Source organism: Rhinolophus sinicus, chromosome 7 (assembly GCF_057876585.1).
Source record: "Rhinolophus sinicus isolate RSI-liver-muscle chromosome 7, RSI-T2T, whole genome shotgun sequence".
Classification (NCBI taxonomy): domain Eukaryota; kingdom Metazoa; phylum Chordata; class Mammalia; order Chiroptera; family Rhinolophidae; genus Rhinolophus; species Rhinolophus sinicus.
The window spans coordinates 8217930-8234614 of NC_142507.1; positions in this window are offsets into that span (position 1 = coordinate 8217930).

Sequence of the window (16685 nt, forward strand, 5' to 3'; positions counted from 1 at the left end):
GCAATTTCACTAAGAGATAACTGCAGTGAATTCCATCACTTGGCCCTAAAAATCCATTTTCCCCTTCCTCAATGGTAATAGATATTTTAGCTAAGCACATGGCTGCTGAAAATCAAGACTACATTTCCCAGTTTCCATTGCAGATAAAGGTGGCCATGTGGCTATGTTCTCACAAATGGAATGGAATGGATGTGTCACAGGGCAAGTTATATGCAGCTTCCTTACAGAGACAGCTGGCCCTGTACCTCTTCTTTATCCCACCTTCCATCCCGCTTCCGGGAGGATGGATGCTAACTTGACCGTGAGGGATGGGGCCACAGCCTGGGGATGGGCAAGCCCTGAGCTGGAGGGAAATTGAGCCCCTAAGGACAGGACACTGTGGACCTCACTCACTCACAGGAGTCACCAGGAGTCAGAGCCGACTGAGTGGCATGCAACACACACAAGAACACTGGGAAGCAGGACCGACACACCCACCTGAGTCTGCACACCTCCAAATTTTAACTTAGAGAAGAAACAAAGCACCTTGTTTAAGCCCGTTATTTGGTGCTTTCCAAGTGCTGTCATCTTAACCTATCTTCACTAATCCTTCAACCTTGTAAACATAGATGGCTTTGATTTATGTATCAACATATTGGATTTTTTTCTATAGTGAATATATGCTGCTTTTACTACTGAAAGATTTGAACATCAAGAGAATATCAGTGAACAGATGAGGTAAGGAAACATAGTGGTGTTTTAGGAAACCAACTGCTACATCTGTTTTCATTGATGTGTAATCCCTGTTATTTTCCATCACACTAAAAAGTCATGAGTAGGTAATAGAAGAAAACCTTATTTTCCATTCACATGGTTATTCAGAGCATCTACTGAAGTGTGTGTGTGTGTGTGTGTGTGTGTGTGTTCGTTCTGCGGTGTGTCTTTGTGCTGCATCACGTTAGATGGTGGGCTCCTGGGGAAAAGGAACCAGATCCAGGTCCATTTATTTCTTCAGTGTGCACTTGGTGAACTTACCCTGTTCCAGGAACAGTGCTAGAGACAGAAGAGAAAGAGTTAAAAGTACATCACTGGCCTCAGGGAATTCAAGTGTGGAAGGAGCGAGATGAGATTACAACACAGTGTGGTAATTGCTTGGATATCTAGGCACTTATAATAGAAAGAGAGAGAACTATAGAGAAAGGCTCCTAACGACAGTGTCTTCCCAGAAGAGGTGATGCCTTTACCGTCGCGAGTACCGTACTGGTGCACTTGCCAACATACCACTGGCTCATGAGAGCTGACCATTACATTTTCAGGAATTTTGCAAGCTGGATGTTGACCACAGCCAACATTAAAAATTAAATAAAAGTGATTTGCATTAAATAATTTTTTTAAATAGAGCTTGCAAATACTCCAAACTCATCACTTCCTAATCATTTTGCTATGTTTGTTATTATCTACACTCTTGAGATTACTTCTATTATGTTCATTTGATGGAAATCAGATATAAGGATATGCTACTGTGTATCTCTTCCTAGCTCGCTGTTCAGTGATGTTGTGTTAGTAGCTTGGAATTGGCCATGGTGGATGTATTTACACTGTGGAAATCACCTGGTGCTATCTATCGTGTGGTGGTTTCTTTTTCCAGAGAGTTGGTTGGTAAACATTTACCAGCACACTATTGAATGTATGAATTTTTTATTTATTTATTTTTTTTTTGGTGTTTAGTGAAGTATTTTAATGATGATGATCAGGAGAACCTTCGGTAAATTTGTGAATGAGTGAGTTTGTATATTCGTCTGCTTTTGGTACCTTTCCTGTCCCACCCAGCTTTCGTCCTCCTTCCTCCTCCATTCTCAGATACCCACTTCCCTTATTGCATTTTCATTCTCTTCACTCTACGTAAGAAGAAAGTGGATATGCACCACGTCTGTCTGTCCACGAGCATATCTTTCCAGCAACAAAATCATACACCAGTAAACACTGCAGAAATGATTGTTGCATTGCTGTGCAATATTAATAATACCCTATAATCAAATGCATAATGTAGAAATTCTGCATGTGACCACCACAGGTCACTTTCTTACAATCTCATTTGACCCTCATGATAGCCTGTGAGGTAGCTGCCATCCCTAATTTATAGTTGAGGAAAACAACATTTAGCGACCGAGAGACTGGTCCAAAATCCTAGAGCTAATAAGTGCAAGAGCTATAATAACTCAAACATGAGTTTTCTGACTACTAGTCAAGTATTATTTTCTACCACAGTATGCTAGCTTTACACCAAAGAGAGAAACGTGTGGACTTTGAGGTTTTACACAGCTCGGGGTAGACTTTGGGGAAAACATAGCCACTTTCTTAGAAACTAGTCCTCATTGATATATATTTTTATTAGAGCACAAACTGTACTATAAACTACTGTTTATATGTCTTTCTTGTGCATTAGCCTCAGAGCTTATTAAGGTCAAGGCCCAATGGGATTCATTTTATTATAGTATCCCCAGGAATCCCAAATAGTGCTTGGTACATGAAGCTGCTCCAAAACTACTTTTTATATATATATATTTTATTAAATTTATTGGGGTGACAATTGTTAGTAAATTACATAGATTTCAGGTGTACAATTCTGTATTACATCATCTATAAATCCCATTGTGTGTTCACCACCCAGAGTCAGTTCTCCTTCCATCACCATATATTTGATCCCCCTTACCCTCATCTCCCACCCCCCACCCCCCTTACCCTCTGGTAACCACTAAACTATTGTCTGTGTCTATGAGTTTCTGTTTCTCATTTGTTTGTCTTGTTCTTTTGTTGCAGAACTACTTATTAATTAATAGAGAAAAAGAGTAAAACGCCACCAACAACAACAACAACAGCAACAGCAAAGAATGACAAACAACAACAACAAATAATAATAATAAATTGTAGCCTATTTATTCTACCACCCTAGAAATTCTATGTGTAAAGGTAATTTCATTTGACAACATTTGATATTTATAAATCTGGGCCTACGATTACAGCTCTGTAAATTGGCCCTCTTTCATATTAATAAGTTATTTAAATTCTTTATTCTTTTAAATATTTCTGAGTGAATGAAGTTAAAAAAGGTTTGATTGATGTTATGAATAACAGATCACATAACCTGTCTGACCCTCTGTCACCCTACCTTTAAAATGATGATAAAAACCTACCAGATGTGCTAGTTACACAGATGTAACCAGTTTGGGAAAATGCCTTGAGCTAGACAATTTTGATTCGTGCACTTCTCTTTATCTCTTATACTTCAATCAAATTTTAATTTGTCATATAGAATTGTTATGGCTGAGTGACACATAGATTTATAAAAGTTGCCATTATATAAAGTCCAAAAGTCCAATTACGGATCTTATCTACTTTGATAGGTATTAGGAGATATATACCGGGGGTGCCAAAAAAGTGTGTACAAGAGGACACTTTGGTCAACGTTGCTCAAGCAGTAGTTCACTGTCATCAGAAGTGTCTGGATGCTGATGGGAACCACTCTGAGCACCTCTTGTCATTGCAGAAGTCAAACATGACTTGTATTCATCTTTTGTTATCAGTATATATTGGGTATTACAATTTTAATACACTTTTCCCTTCTTTAAATGTGCATACATTTTTTGGCACTATATATATATGTATGTATATATATGTGTGTGTGTATATGTATATATACGTATATATATGTGTGTATATACATATGTATATATATATATATATATATATATATATATATATATACTTTTTTTTAGTGTATATCAACTAAACCAGAGATCTTGAAAACTTTTGACAAATCGGAATACTCTAGGTTTGTTTCTTAAAGTACTATTCTGAATGACCACAAGAGGTCTCTATTTTTTAAAGAATAATCAATCCCCTGCTATTTTTTTTTCCTTGGCAAATTAGAAAACAGAAATGGCAGTATTCTCTGGAGAATACATTTAACTAATTAAGCTATCTAGTGCAAAAATCAAATTTTCCAAAATTAGAAAAAATAATGTATACATATGTAAAAAAAAAAATAAAAAAATAGACTTCCCACTTTTTCCTGCAGGCGGCCACGTTAGTGCTAAGCACCCAGAAGCTAGTTTGCCTGCCCTGACCCAACCCATGACCCATGTGAACTGTGTGTAGGATTTGTCATTGGTATATGTACACCTAAGAAAAAAAAAGAATGGGCTATTTAGAAATTATTTTTTAGAATTTTTATCTCAAATATGAACAGTTCCCACTCTCTGATATTCTCAAGCGTCTAAAAAACTCTAAGTACTATCTAATTGAATGAGATAAAAGATGGCACATGCAAGGCCATTGATTTGGTAAAAGAATTGTGACGGTTCTGGTGAGTTCACCAGAGCGCCAATCAACTTGACCCCTGTATTTGATTTATAACAGTGGTTTTCAAAGTGTGGTCCCCTGACAAACAGACCAATATCAACTGGAATCTGGTCAGAAATGCACATGTTAGTGAATCAAAGACTCTGAAGGTGGAGCTGAGCAATTGGTGTTTTTAAAAGCCCTCCAGCTTTCTTAACTGATGGAAACCCATGCGCCAGTTTTTTTTATACATATTAAGCTCGAGAACTACCAATTTAGTGTATAATTGATGAACCATCCCAATTCTCAGTCCCTAGGTGGCCCCACTGGTCAAATTTGTAGAGAAGAATAGTGTATGAAATTCAACGGCAGACCTACAGTACCTGGAAGCAAAGGTTAAATAATTTAGAATCACTTCCATAAAACAGCCTGGGAAAACCCCATCGTGCCTCACTACCAGTTTGAGTTTACAGGCTCAACATGCTAAGACTCTTCACTTTTCCCTCAAAAAAATATATAGATTTCCACCAGTGGGTTTCTAAGCAAAAGCCTCAGTAAGCTTAGAATAGCCCGGGCTTGCTTTTGAAACTCTAAAATGTTTCCTGTTGCTTTTCTTGCATCCCAGAGCAAATAATCATATTTAATACCAGGTGCAACTTATTAATAAATTCTGGAAGCTCTTGCTACGAGGTTCCTGCCGACTAACAATAATTTGATTAATTTTCTAGTTTCTTGACTAATGACTACTAATGTTAATAATGCACTCAATTCTTTATTTTTTAGTAGAGAATTCACATCGAGCTGTATTTCTGGGAGAGGACTTGACATATTTTCCACCCTCTCTCATCCATCTCTACTGTGAGGAATGGTGTACCTTTCAGTAAATACTTGAATATGGACCAATAAACAGTTCAAAAAAGATGGACCTGCACTACACAGTTGCTAATAGTGTTTGGAGTGTTTACTGGGTGGCAGAAAATATTTTGAGGATTTTATATGCATGTCATATATTGTATTTAACACTTGCCCGATCCCTGAAGGCAGGAAGAAATATCATCCCCATTTTATAGATGAAAACATGGAGGCACAGAGAGGTCAGGAAATTTCCCAAACTCACACTGTTAGTGTCAAAACTGGGACTTGACTCCAAAAGACCGGGTTTTAGATTTTGCTCCTCCCAGAGAAAGATCCAGCCTCAGTATGTGAGGGAAAACCACGGAGCCAACAGCTGGGATTTTGCTCATCAGATGCAAATGTTACCTATTCCTGAAGTCACTAATTGTTTTGCTTCAGGGATTTTTTTGCCCAAGGTTGTTTAGCGTTCCTAGAAGTAATGGGGAGGAACAGAATGGAGAGCAGATCCTCCTAAAACTAAGCCAACACTTACTACACATCTGTACCCATAGTCCCCTGATAACATCTAATTTCCTACTAAAAGTTTGCAAAGTGCCTTAAAAACGGTACTCATTGGCTTTTCCTACTAAGCACCTCTTGGAGATAAGGTGTTAGCTCCTGAAATAAGGAGTCAACTTCCTGAGACAGGAAGTTAACGACCCTGCTAATAATTGGGGGAGAGGGACCCAAAACACCAGGCTTCTAGCTCCGGGTCTGTGCTCACCCTGCTGCATCCCACAGCTCCGCGTGGCCCCCCACTAGCTGCAGCCCGGATCCCACTCTACCGCCTTCTGTTGCATATCAGTTCCATCACAGCCTGACTCCTGTTCCGTTTCCTGACTTTACCATTAAGGATTTGGACACGATGACTCAGGACGTGGGGTCCTCTCATGTACGCGTGTGATGCCTGGGGTTAGACGTCACTGTGTAACTTCCCCACTCTAACTTAGCATCACCCTCCACTCCAGCACGTGGAGGCCTCAAGTGCTCAGACTCTCAAGTCAGAAGTGTATCCATGTCACTTAGTGAAAGAAGCCAGTCTGAAGGGGCTGAGTGCTTTATGGCTCCAACTGTAGGGCATTCTAGACAAGGCAAAGCTACGGAGACCGTGAAAAGATCAGTGCTCGCCAGGGGTTTTGGGGAGGGGGTGATGAGTACTGGGAGTGCAGACTATTTTAGGGGCGTGAAGCTACTTTGTACGATACTCTAACGGTGGGTACATGTCATGTGCATTTGTCAGAACTCACAGAATGCGCAAGAGTGGGCTCTATTTTAAACCACAGACTTTGGGTGACTATGGTATGTCAGTGTAGGTTCATCAGTTGTAACAAATGTCCTACTCTGATGAAAGCAGAGACTGTGCATGAGTGGGGTAGAGAGAGATGAAAAATCTCTCTACCTTCCACTAACTTTGGCTGTGAACCTAAAACTGCTCTTACAAATGTCTACCAAATATTCAAAGGAAAAACAGAAGTCAGAACTGGTTTCAAAGCCTGGCTACACTGTGACCAGCTGTTAACATAGCTTTCTCACCTATAAACTGGTTAAAAGAATCATACCACCTTCCCTGGGATATACAGTTGACCCTTGGACAACATGAGGGTTAGGGGCGCTGACTCCCCCATACACAACCAAAAATCCACATATAACTTTTGACTCCCCCAAAACTTAACTACTGCTGTCCCTTGGTGGGATTGGTTCCAGGACACCCCCCACCAAATACCAAAATTCACAAATGCTTAAGTACCCCATCACACATGGCACAGAACAGCACATACATTCTGCCCTCACAGATGCAAATTTTCAGCTGCAGATCAAAAATGCCGTTTTCCACCCTCCATTGGTTGAATCTGCAGATGCAAAACCCGTGGACGTGGACGGCTGAATGTATTAAAAAAAAAAAAACCGAGCATAAGTGGACCCATGGTGTTCACCGGTGTTGTTCAGGGGTCAACTCTATTGAGGATTAATTGTGATTTTTTAAAATACAAAGTATCTAATGCAATGTTTAGCACAGGGAATATAAAAATGATAATAGACAACAATGATAGAACAGTAAAAATAACTAGTATTTTTTAGCACTCTGGATAAATGCTAACTATTCGTGCGATATTGGTTGCTGGGTGAGCTGTACTTTGGAACTTTGGTATGACAGTGCTAATGATTTCATGTGACTTTTAGCCATTCCTACTTCAAAATACATATGAAATAATCAGTCTTAGGTGGTAATTTCATATTTCTCAGTTAAAGAACAACAAATGCTAAAATACTTAGCTAGTAATCATACATCCGTACAGGTTCATTTCTGAACTTCGTATTATACCCACTGGAGTAGATCACTAAAAGAATCTCGGGTGATTGTGTTAATATCATGCAAATACCACTTATCCTATGAAAGGAAGACGGGAAAAGAGGAGGCCCTTCCCAGTGTCTCTACTGGTGTTTGAATATCACTAAGATTTCTTTCATTAATGTAACCATTATAAAAAAAAGTCTATTTATAAATATTTGCAGCTATGAAAGCCTCTAGAATATTTAGACGCAATCTTAGAAAAAGCGTATTCCATACAGTATACTTAAGGCTTGAGTCTGCAATTGTAGTTTTTTTTATCAGTTACAAATTTCCTAAAGTTAAGTGCTTTCTTCCTAACTTAAATGTGCAGTTCATTCTTTTATCATAACTGCAGAATGCCATTCTCTCCGTGGAAGCTGACTTTTTCTTCCTATTTCCCAGTAAATGATTCAGGGAGTTTTCTCGGACGCCTTGTTTCATCACTCTCTTTTTATCTTTAAAGGAATCTTTCCAAGGAATTAAGATCATGTGGTGCTTATCTTTGCAATTCAAAATAGAATCTTTAATTATACGTTGGAATTTATTTTTCCAATGCCCTTGCTTTTGTGTTCTTCTAGTCATAAATAATAAGTGGAAAAGTTAATTTACGCCGGGATTGTCTCTGGCTCCATGAGAAAAAATGGTGTAAAAACTCAGAGACATGAGCTTTAAAGAAAGAAAACGTCCATGTTGCCAAGGGTCGCTCTAAGGAAGATTTCGCTTTGTGGATCTATAAATAGGACAAGATAAGATTCTGGGCACCAAGAGGCATCTATGTTCCGTTGGCATTGACTTCTACATACTCGCACGGCTTTTTTCTTAACTGCCCATCGTCACAGCAGACACTGAGAGAAGAAACATGACAGCTAGGAAAACCTACTTCCTTTGTCTTGTTGGTCTTAGTGAGCCCTTAAAGAAGGTAGGGTCATCGTGACAATAGAAGACGGTGCTGAATTTTACATTGAGCTACCAAAGTCTAAAGCAACCTTTGCTTTAATAGTCTACATACTCCATTTTTTTCAAATATTGTGGTTCATAAAAAAAAAAAAAAAAAAAAAAAAGAATTTCAGTCCCAAGCATGTAACTGCAACAGATGAAAGGGTGGAATTGAATCAGTGCCTGTTAAAGCTACACAAGAGGCATGGGTGACGTGTGGCCACCATGAATCTCTTTATAGTGATTTCCTGCGTCACCCTGGGGACTGGTTGGAGAGACCAGTGATCCACACAGATCGTAGAGAGAAGGAGCTTGGCTTTATAAGAAATCCTGTGTTTTTCCGAGTAGGGATGTTTAACAAAAAAAAGGTAAACTGGTCCAACTCAGGTGATGCTTGGGTTTCCAAAACACAGGGGAAAAATCAGGGACATATATTCGTACCACTAGCTTAAAAACTTCTCAGCTGAAAGACTAATGCTGTGTGCAAGTTATACAAATGTAAAAGCCCAGAGCTGCCAATCCCATTGTCAGAATGTAAAGATGGTAAAACCACAACCACCCAGACACTTGGCCACATACGAGATGACATTGATATATATAGGAAAAGGGACAGATGGCGATGAAGCAGCAGGAATCCCAACATGGCTAGCGTCTAGTGGCTTGGTCTGCAAAGGGGACTTGCGGAGTTTTGAAGGGAGGGAGATGCCCCTTCCTCCAGAACTCCCGGAACAAAGGGGCTGATTCCGTCCCATGAAGTCGCTGAAATCCACGGGCCCTGTTTAAATAACTGATGACCGCAGGGAGCCCTCGTTTTCACCTTCCTGGTTCGATCGCCATGTGCCTTGACGGCTGCAGCAGCTGCAGATAACAGCAGGTTCTCAGGCAGACGTGCAGGGTAGTTCTCAGCTCAGCTCTCACAAGCCCTGAGCCAGCTGTCCCAAAAGCGGATTTAGGACATGCTCCCCGGTGGCCAGAAGGGTGCAGAGCCCCCCTGGCTGTACGGTGGGTCCTGGGCCCCCCTCTTTGCGTGCTAAGTCACAGCTCCGAAATCAAGTGTGTCCTCTCCGTCAGCGTCAACTTTTGTGCGTGTTTCCTCCAAACCCCTGAGCCAGCCCGGGAGCCAGGAGGCCTGTTGGGTGCCACACATGTGACCCTGTCTGTCGTTTCGGCCTCAGCAGAAGAGATCCGTGACCATATTTATTGCTGTTGCTATTCTGGGGGCTGGATGACGTTTTTCTCCCCTTGTGGCTGAGCACTGCCCGTTCATCTTTCACCACCCCCTCCAAGTCTGCAAGGCTGCAACCAGGGATACAAATAGAGTCTGTCAGGGGGAGAGTTAAAATGAGAAGTTCGTAAGTATTCTCCGATCTAGTTGCTGTGTGGCATTAAAAGCTGTCAGTTCTATAGTCCGGTATTTTAAATATGTGCTCTCAGCCTCCCACTATTACCATGCTAAGAAAACGTGGATAAAGAGGGAGGAAAACAACCTGAAACTTGGGCAAATGTTGAGTCTCCCACTGCTGAGTGTTAGGCGTGCCCAAATGGTACTACCGTGTTTCCCCGAAAATAAGACCCGGTCTTATATGAATTTTTGCTCCAAAAGACACATTAGAGCTTATGTTCAAGGGATGTCCTCCTGAAAAATCATGCTAGGGCTTATTTTCCAGTTAGGTCTTATTTTCGGGAGAACACGGTAGCACACTTGAGGATTTTTCACCTGCCTCAGTCCCTTCACTCTTCCTTACTAAGACACTCCTCTTTTGTGACGTGAAAGGGACACAGTGACAAGCCACAGAAAGTCCTATTAAGGATACAAAGATACAGGGCACAGGTGACCAGCTCCCGGAAAGTAACTATATACAGATTTTCTAAATGAAGACCTTAGACGCGTAAATAACTAATTGCCACGTGCATTACATGATCCACCAAACGAGAGTGGTTCTGACTTTCCCACTAACCCCTGCTCATCACCGATCTTCCACCGTGGCCCCATATCCTTCCATGTTTGTACTCACCGCCCGGTCATCTGCACTTGGCAATACTTGACGTCTCTAACTTGGCTAAAGTGACTCTTCAGATTTCACGGGCCCTGACACGCATCCAATTTGTAACGTACACGGAAGCAGAAAGTGTCGGGGAGGCTGTGGGTTTGCACAGGCAGCCTGCGGGGCTCTGGAGGTTTCGATCCCTGCTCAGCCTCAGACCTTTTTAAGCCTCCGTCTCCTCTCTAAAATTAGGGTGCTGACGGTGACCCCCTCAGAGGGGTGTTGTGAGAATTAAGTGAGAACACGATGCATAGGCACAGCGAGGTTAACAGGCTGAGAATGGGAGCCTTGTTTCCATGTCAGGACACAGCGTTAACCTCTCTACAGCACATTTCCTTTGGATCCGCTGTGGTTCATCTCCAACCTGCCTGTCTGCTCTTCAAATGACAAAGCTGTGTTCCAGGTTCAGGTGTTTTGGGCTGCCTGCTGGGGAAACACCTTTTCAGGAACCAAGGTCGTATTTAAAGTGCACTATCAGAGGGCAGCTTGGCTAGTTTTCCCCAGAAAAGTCCGTCAGCTACAAAACTGCTAAATAAAAGCACTTAGAGCAAGGCCTGGTTCTTGGTGTGTGTTAAGAAAGCGATAAACACATATCATATACGTGGCTTTTTTTTTGCCCTAACTGATTTGTGTTTGTCCTTCCTCGCTTGTTTCAGTTGCATATTTCTGGACCCGTTCCCACTGATGGTGGAAAAACTATGACTTTTCTTCTTTTCATGGTAACTCAGCCACCTCCGATATAACACAGAGCGCTTTGGGGTAAATATTCAGTTTACCTTCTCCCTCCCTCTGCTGGTGGGAGGAAGGGCAGAGAATGAATCGAATTTTCTGGTGGGCTTAGTATTCACCCGAGGTCAAGAAAGGGCCATCTGGTTTCACCACCAGCCTCTGGTCCTCACTGGCCTCCCCGAGGTGTCTTGTCCAGCTGGATCTTTGGGACTTGACCTCTGGCCCTTCTGCATATGCTGAAGGGTTGATTTCTGAAGTCGCTTGTGGCCGGTCCTTCCAGCATGGTCGAGCATGGTCAGCGGTCAGCGTGTGCCCACCCGCCCCTCCCCACCAATGCTGACTCAGTCTTGGCTCCAACTGGTCCTCTGAAATTTAGCCACATCTTCCATCCTTGCTTTGTGACATGCACCCAAAGCCTTACCTCTCACCACGCCACGTACAGGCAGGCAGCAACCCACAGGCAGCCTGCCAGCTCGTAATTCTAATCTCTATCAGGTCAGAACTCAGCTCAGGTTTCCTCCATACTTCAACCCTCAACCCCAGAGCAAGAGAGATCTAGGAGCCCTGTTGGAGCTAATGTTCCCCCAGGAAACAGACTTTGAGATTTGCCTATAAAAAATTTATTGGCAAATGTTCCCCGGAACAGCACCTGCAGGGAAGTGAGGAGAGCTGGGTGAAGCAGAAGTCAGAACTGCCGTGCAATTGCCAAGAAGCTGATTGTACAGCTTGCTCTGTAGCTAGAAGACCTTTTGGAGTTGTTCCAGTTGAGGCAAGGGAGCTAGACCTTTAAATCCCCCATGATGCACCAGTCATTGGATCTCTCCGTGGCCTCTTTCTAATCCTGTGTCCTAAGTCCCATAAGCAGGACCCACAGGGACTTGTGACCACACCCAAGCTGGTCACTCCTTACACTCAAATCTTAATGATCCCTCTTGACCCTTCGATTCCAAGGGTCCCCTTTTACAATGTTAGACGAAACAATTTATCCTGTCCCCATGGCTCTATGTGAGAAGGCATCGGTGCCCTTTTTTCCTCTAGGAGGTCTCTGGGAATAACTCACTGCCCTATTTAGGATTGTTTTCCAAATACAAGTCTCCGCACCCTTGGGGGTTCACCCATGTATCATAAGGGGTTCGGCGAGTCTCTCTAGATTTCCCACCTCCATGGACTGTGATTTGGTTTCAGTCTGACTTTGGCACTGAGTCTTTCTACTTTAATTTTTAGACCTAGTATTTAGATGATGTATCTCCACCAGGCAACATCCAAGTGGTGCCGGCTCACGGTACACAGAAAGGAGTCCTCAAGGCATTAGCACACGCTGAATCCGGGAGGCTGTGCCTCCGTGGGCAGTGCTGTAACTTTTTAAAATGCAAGCAACGACTCCATTTCATCAAAACATCATCTGTCACATTAAATTCAGGTTAATTTCAATATTACTTGTTTTTAATCTATGTTGGTTTTATGTTGTAAATAAACTAAAAGTATAGAGAGGCATGACTTATTTTATAGTTTACATATTTAACTACACATATACAATAATTATATACTCAAATTAAATCAAAACTATTGAAACCACCATGGGAGACGGGTCTGGATAAATGTGTGTTTTGCTTCCAAAGCTTTTGGTGCATTTCTTATGTTTGGAAAATACTGTTCTGTAGTGGGTAGGGGTCATATCTTGCTTCAGGGTATATCTCAAATCAGGAGGGAGAGGCTGGCATTCAGCACTCTTTTCATATTTTCTTTCCCAAACTGCCCTTCTATGAGGGAAGTGACTAAACAGTCACCATTCCTTACTGAGCTCTGAGACTAAGAGCACAAACATATAAGGTCTATATTTCAGCCCCTGGTCCCTGCCTCCCTCGCTCCCCACCATCATCTCTCACCAATCCTCAATGAGCCTGAGCACACTGGCCTGTTTCCATTCCTTCTATGTGCAAAGCTCTTTTCTACCTCAGAGTTGTTTCCTCTTCTGCAGCTGATCTCCTACTTATTTTCCAGGCTCTCTCCTACTCATCCTTCAGAGATTAGCTTAAATGTCACTTGTTAGAGATGCATCTGAGCATTATCTGTTGGACAGATTATGGATGGACAGACAGATACATGGATGGGTGGTGGATAGATGGATGGATACACACACAGATACATGGATACATACATGGATACATGGATGGATGGATAGATGGATGGATAGATGGACAGACGAACAGAGAGGCCTTTCCTGACCTTGCAATCTAAATGAGAGTATCCCTTGATATTATTTTTATAGCACCCCTTTTTCTTCTATAGCTCAGCAACTTTCAGTGATATATTGATTATCTGTTGCCCCAACTCAGTGGACTGTACATTCCATGAGGGTAGGTCATTGATGACTTCATACCCAATAGAGGGTATCCCTTTAGAAGGCATTCACTATATCGACATTGAGTACATGAACAAAAGGAAAACCTGAAAATTACATTCATGTAACTAAAATAGTTTTAAAGAAGGTGTAAGTCTTTGTCTAACATTTTAAAGTCTTTTCATTAACATGGAAAAATCCAAAAGAATGATAAATTTTGAGGAAGAGTAACATGTGGCCTTTGAGATGGAGAATCACAGACTAAAACACTCCTTGTATACAGCCTCCAAAGACACTGATCCACTACAATCAGTTGAAAGTGCCTACAAAGGCTACAGACTTTTTTTTTTTTTTTTTTTTTAGCAAAATTCAGTTACTACTTGGACAGAATAGCTTTTAAGGTATATATGATATGGCCATATATACATGGTCAACAAACCATTTTCTCAAAATAATAGAAAGGAAACATTTTTTCATCTATCTGACATAATTTTTTTTTTTTTAATCTGGACGATGTGGTCCCGGGATCATTTGGACACTTTCTCTTCCTGTGTGTTCAACCCTAAGCTCCTTCTATCTCAACACTGCTATAAACCCCCAGGAGTAACGGACAGAAAAACCAGCCAATTCAGGGGCAGTAATCAGGAACAGAAGAGGTCAGCATGCCTGGCTGCCACAGTGCCCAGCTAGTCCCTGGTCATGCAAAACTTGCCAGCAGGATCCAGACCACAATTCTAAACTAGCTGGAAACCCCAGGAGCTGGGGCCGGGATGCTTTGTGTGTGGTAACCCTAAGTTCTTCCCGGCTCAGTGCAGTCTCTATGCCTGCTGCTTGTCCAAGAAGGGTGAAAAGAGACCTCTCAAAGCCAGTGACCCCTAAAGACAGCTCCCCTCCCTGAGTCCATGCTCCAGAGACGTTGGGCCAGGAACAGAGACTGTACATGTCCACCAACTGGTCTAGCGTGATCAGATTTTTGTTAAGGTCTAGATTCCAAGGCCACCCCATTCATGGCTTGTTTCATTTCGTAAGTAGTCACTGTCTATTGTACACTCATCCTTAGGAAACTCTTACACAGTACTTTTGAATTTTGCTTTTAAAATGATGACGAGAATCTTATAATTATCAAAGCACGTTAAGAGAGAGTTCATGCGAGAAAAATGAATTAATAATAGGATCGCTAGTATCAGGCAACTTTGCATTTATTTTACCCATTTATGGACCCCAAGGTAGTTCACATGAGCGGTTTACCCTACAACACTATTCCCCTGAAGAACACTTGGATTCCTGAGCCCCAACTCAAACCCCGTGAATCAGAATTCACCAAGGGAGTGACGTGGACTTGTGTATATTTGACAAGTGCCCCAGTGATTGTCTTCAGGGGAGTTTTGGAAATTGCCCTACCGAAATGGTTCTTCCTCAGAGAAATAAATACCTTAGAATCGCTGGGGAAGCTCCCAGAATGCATGGGACCCATCAGAGATGAGCCTCTCAGAGATGTTGCTCACGGAGGGTGGCGCTTGGACAAGCACCCTTCGGACAAGGGCTTCTCAGGTGCATTTGGATGAAGCATCCGTCCTAAAGGATATTCTCTGTGGGTCTGACGTGTGGAAACGAGGCACAACGGAGTCTACACTATAACGCGGAAGAAGGAAATGGTGGTGCACACTTCTTTCTAGAAGTTGTAAAACTTTTCAGACCAGCAAGCACGGCAGGACCGACACGCCAGTATACAGCTGAGGTTTCTACATGTCTGCTCTGTCACAGTTAGGCAGACAGTCGATGCATTATTCAATCAGTTGGTGAGTCAGAAATCACTCCTGCCGTCTGGATTACCCAGACAATCCTTTTCCTTTGGAGACACAAAGTCACTGAGGGTCCTAAGACACATTTGGTCCACTCACTGCTGTCCCCATGTGACTGACTCATATGCCAACTGGCCGTTCTACTCAATCACATACAAAGTATTGATTTTCAAAATAATAACATGCTAAGATGCTGAAGATTGACATTTCAAGGTAATTAATAGGTATCATGTATCATTTCAAGGTTTAAAATAAAAACAAATGAAATGCTCTTCAGTGAACATCGCCACCCTGCCCCCCCCCTTTTTTTGGTAACTGTATAGATTTTTACATACATACAAATACAGCATGTTACATACACTATTCTGGACCTTGCTTTTTTTCCTGCTATTAGCTCTTGAGGATGTTTGCGTATCAGTCCATAGAGAGCTTCCTCATTCTTTTTCAGGAACCATGAAATCTGAATTTCAATTCAATGTTATTAAGATCTCAACCAGACTTTCATCTCCCTTAGACCAAGGCCCACCTATAAATGTGAGTGTGTGTGTGTGTGTGTGTGTGTGTGTGTGTGTGTGAGAGAGAGAGAGAGAGAGAGAGAGAGAGAGAGAGAGAGAGAGAGTCTTAAAAAGATGACTAGGTGTGTCCGTCCAGGGCCTCCAAGAAGCAGATGCAGGGACAGAATTAGACATACAAGGAGTTACTGGGGGGACACAGGTGAAGGGTGAAGGCCAGAGGAAACAGGAGTAGGTAGGGAACGACTTTAGGTCATGACGTAGGTTTGAAAGGTGTAAAAAGAGGAGGGAAGGAAGAAGAGTTGGTTGTTGGAGCGTCACACTGCAGTGTGTAGGCCTGAGAGTTTCAGCCGGGTCAGCTGGCGGGGTGGGGGGGACACAGAACACACCAGCCTGTCAGAGGAGGCCTGTGTTGAGAAGGAATGGCCCAGCTCTAGCAACCCAGGAGCTCAGCTATTGGCTGGAGACTGTCTAGGCTGAGCCGCAGCACACACCCTGCCAGGACCCAAAGGTGCACCAATTGCCAGTCTCCCTCCTGGCATCAAGTTCCCTTAAAGAAAGATCTGAGCAGTGCAGAGCTAGGGCTGGCACCATCTCCCCTTATATTCCAAAGACCATCTTCTCCACATGCGTGTATGTGGGGAACAGCTCCCACAGGCCTCTCTTCTTGAGGGAAATCTTAGAGTAGGAAAGTTCATGGGACAAATAGGAGCCCCCATCTGTGTAGTTGGCGTTAGGGCTGCAAATTGTTATCGCCCCTCCCCCCGACCCATG